This window comes from Nannospalax galili, unplaced genomic scaffold (genome assembly GCF_000622305.1).
Source record: "Nannospalax galili isolate Female #2095 unplaced genomic scaffold, S.galili_v1.0 scaffold124, whole genome shotgun sequence".
NCBI classification, from domain to species: Eukaryota; Metazoa; Chordata; class Mammalia; order Rodentia; family Spalacidae; genus Nannospalax; species Nannospalax galili.
In genome coordinates, this window is record NW_008352485.1 from 2337532 (window position 1) to 2342028 (window position 4497).

The following is a 4497-nucleotide window of genomic DNA, read 5'->3' on the forward strand; positions in this document are numbered from 1 at the left end:
GGAGGGAGGGAGGGAGGGAGGGAGAGAGAGAGAGAGAGAGAGAGAATAAAATTATATACTTACGACATGTTGTCATTATCTCTGCTATTGTTTAGTAAGAGATCCAAATTTTCCAGCTAATTTTGGCTCTTCCCATGTCTTCAGTTCCCAACATAACTAATCCTTACACTCCAAAGGAAGGATTCCTCTTTGTGACTCTGGAATTCACATCTTCCTCTTCTGCTCCTCGTCCCTGCCTGGGTTCATGCCCTGCTCTGTTCAGTCCAGGGCACACAGAGGCCTCATGTTTGTCTCCACGAACCTCATAGGTTGCTGGAACTTCCTTCTAGAACAATTCTTGTCACCATGTCATGCTCTTTGGGGTGTTCAGAACTCTGGTTCCACCCTTGGACGCCTCTCACCCCATCATCAATCCTCACCTTACCACCCCAATGGTCCTTTGTCTGAGATCCACTGCCCTGCTGAGCTCTGCCTCTGTGTCCTTCCCTTTTCCATGCGCTGTGCTCAGTTACTCCTCAGAAACCTCCACACTCATCAGTGCTCACTATTGGCTTTCCTTAGCACATCGGGACTTGGTATATTCTACTCTTTCTGTCTTATGTATTGAGTTGAAGACATTATCTAGTCGTCTTCATCACAGAGGCCACTTCCTGAAGATAAAGTCAGTCTTCACAACTGTGAGAAAAGTTGATATAATAATCCCCATTTTACAGTTGTAAACTTTGAAGTTCAAGGATATACAGTTAATAAAGGTCAGAGCCAATACCCAAACCCAAGCCATGAGCTCCTCTTCAACTCAGGGCTTTGCTGACATCTCTTCCCTTTGATTAGGTGTTTTCCAAATATTTTGAATTTTTGCAAGAACTGGGAATTTGGCCCTGGGTAGGAAACAAAATGACTTACACAAACTTTTGAAAGGCATACATATCTGTGTTATGATTTATCAAGTATTGGTAAATTTAAATGGATAAATAAGGTTAACTTGTATTTTAGAAATAATGTTTCGTGAAAATGCTATGTCTCTGGCCTCAGTGCATGTCCATATCAAATATAAATGCTGGTCAGTTAGGTCTGATGCTATTCCATAAAATGGCTACATTAAATAAAGTATCACGGTGTCTTAAAATTTAGGCATTTACAAGAATAGACTCCAGGGTGTAACACTTTAATCTATAAAAAGTACTAAAAGTAACCATTACCATGGCAACATACTGCATTCATTAGTAGGCTTCAAAGGCAAAGCACTTTGGGGATGAACATTTACTGAACATTATCTTGACTAATCAGCACTCTACAGGATGGATTTGAAATCACTCCTGGCACCTAGAATTTCATCCTAGATTCAAAAGCAGATCACAGACGTTGCCTCATTCATGTTTTCCTCCCTTCCTTCCCCATTCCCTCCCTCCTTCCCTTCCCCTCTCTTTCTCTCTTGAGATAGAGCCTTGCTATGTAGCCTAGGTTGGCCTTGAACACATGATATTCCTCCTGCCTCAGTCTCCTGAGTTCTGGGATTATAGGCATGCATCACCATATCTGTTTCATATACTACTTTAAACAATATTTTATTTATTATTTTATGTGTATGAGTATATTGTCTGCAGGTATGTAAGTGCATCCATATCATGCAAGTCCCTGCAGAGGTCAGAAGAGGTCATTGGATCCCCTGGAACTGGAGTTACAGACAGTTGTTAGCCACCATGTGGGTGCTGGGAATCGAACCTGGGTCCTCTGCAAGGGCAACCAGTGCTCTTAACTGCTGAGCCAACTCTCCAGCTCCCATATATAACTTCTTAATTAAAGAGGAGTATTTCATTAGTTAGTGATTGCTGATTTTACATATATATGTATATATATAACGTATATATAAATGTAGAAACACATACACATTTATATTTGTATGTGTGCATGTGTGCAAGTGCACATGCATTTATATATGGAGGTCAGAGGACAACTTTGACTATTCTTTGGGTGTCATCTACCTTGTTTTTGAGACAGGGTCTCTCATTGGCCTAGAATTCTCCATGTAGACTAGGTTAGCTGGCCAGCAAGCTGCAGGGATCTGCCCGTGCTGGGATTACAAGTGTGCACCACTATACCTGCCCTTTTTATTAACATGGGTTTGCAGGACCAAACTCAGCAAGTGAGCACTTTATAGACTGAGCTATCACTCCAGTTTATCTATCTGTCTATCTATCATCTGTGTACCATCCATCCATCCATCCATCCATCCATCCACTCAACCATCTGTTATAGTTTGTTTCTTCACTGCTGTTACAAAATACTCTGATCAATACCAACTTGGGGAGGAAAAGGTTTATTGACTTACATCTCCCGGGTTACAGTTCATCAGGGAGCCCAAGGTAGGAACTTGGGGCAGGAACCTGGAAACAGGAGCTGGAGCACAGGCCATGGAGGAATGCTGCTTACTGGCTTGCTCCCCTGACCCCTGCTCAGCCTGCTTTCTTATGCAACACAGGCCCACCTGCCCAGGGCTGGGCCCTCCCACATCACTCAACAATCAAGAAGAGGTGCCACAGACATGGCCACAGGTCAGTCCAATGGAGGCAATTCCCCAGTTGAGACTCCCTCAACCCACGTGTGTCAAGTTGACATTAAAGCTATCCAGCACTCTACCTATCATTTATATATCTTAGATCTTAAGATAGATCTATACAAGTAAGGTCCAGGAAGTGAGGCTATCTTGTTCTGCCAGAGGAAACATAGAAACATGAATAAGTCCAGCAAGGAGGCCACAAACTGCTTCATACAACCAGGGAGGGGCATATTGGCACACTAAGATATGTTAGCAGCAGCATCTAGCCCCACTGTATTTAGGCAGAGAGTTAGCTCCTTACTTGGGACTATATTAAAAAGGAAAAGTCCTAATGGACTCTATACCTAAATATGAAAAGTAAAGCCACAAACCAGACATAAGAAGATGAGAAGGAAATGCCTCTCAGAGCAAGATTTCTTCTTTCTTTCCTATTGCTCCTCTTTTTGATATTTTTTCTTATTCTTTGACAATTTCATACATGTATGTACTGAATTTTCAGTCATTTTTTATACCCTGATTACCTTCTCTCACCCCCTCCCCCACTGAATCCCTTCCTCTCTACAAGTCTCCCCCTACTTTGATAGAGGGGAGACTTCTTGAGCCCCCAAATATACACATTGCAGAGGAAATTGATAGAAACATAAAAACTAAGCATTTTTGTTCATCAAAGGCATCTTGGTCAAAGTTAGCAAAAAAACAATCTTCTGAAAGATGATGTTCAAAATGAATAGGGGAGTCAAGAGAGTAACAGGCAGAACATCACTGTCGCTAGGACTAGCTGTGTGATGGAGTGGGCTAGGTCTGTGCTTGCCACTAGCCTCGTGTGGCTACTGTGACCAGGGAGTCGACTGTTTAATTCTATTTAACTTTAATTTTAGTAGGCACATGGAACTAGTGGCTAACATATTATAGAACAGAAAACATCTAGGCTCGTAGGGAACTTCTGCAAATTTTTTATGACACTTATTTATTCACTCTGAGTGTGTGTGTGTGTGTGTGTGTGTGTGTGTGTGTTCATGCATACTTGCATGCCAGTATGCCATGGCATACATGTACAGGTCAGAAGATAACTTGTAGGAGTCAGTTCTCTCCTTCCCCCAGGTCCTAGAGAATTCAGGCTATTAGGCTGGCCAGCAGATGCCTTTACCTACTGAGATATCTCAGTATCCCTCATTTTAAATCTCATCTTCTAATTTCTGAACTTCCTCTGCTTCCCTGGTCTGCACGGCCAGCCAGCCTGTTTCCTGGACGTTGGGGCTGAGCACTCAGCCCAGGGCCATCACTGCTTCCTGATCCCTTGCATCCAGAGGGACCCAGTTCCTTTTCGAGGACCCTGGGAGCCCTCTGGGCCTGGGCCTGCCTTCACCTCCCTCTGCTTCCCTGGGCACAACCCACCAGCCTCTCTCCAGGATAAGCTGATCCCCCCCGCCGCACCTTGTCTCCCCCAGCCTCATTCACCCTCCCATCTCCCCTGCCTGTTTCTCCTCCTAGTCTGGGTCCTGTCGCACTCCTTGTCTTGGTGCCCCAGACTCCAGAGGAACCATGACTGCTTCCTGTTCCTTTGACCGCCAGCCTCTTTCCTGGATGACGGCTGACCTTTTGGCTACCTGATCCTTTGCATACAGACCAAACCAGTTCCTCACTGCAGTATCCAGGAGCCCTTGGGGCCTCTTCCCCCTGCCCCCCCATCTCTCTTTGCATCTCTGAGTGTCACATCCACCAGTTGCCCAAGACCAGCATCTTTCCTGGGCCCTGATCCCAGGCTGGTCCAACCCCCTAATTCCTGAGGCCAAAATCTTTCCTGGAGGGATCCAGACCTTAGGAGAAAGCCTGAGAACATCTGATCCTCGTCTGACTTGGGCCTCTGTGGGAACTCCTGAAGACAAAAGCAATCTGGCCACTCCAATATAAAATCAAAAGCTTAGACAAGCCAGTTTTCC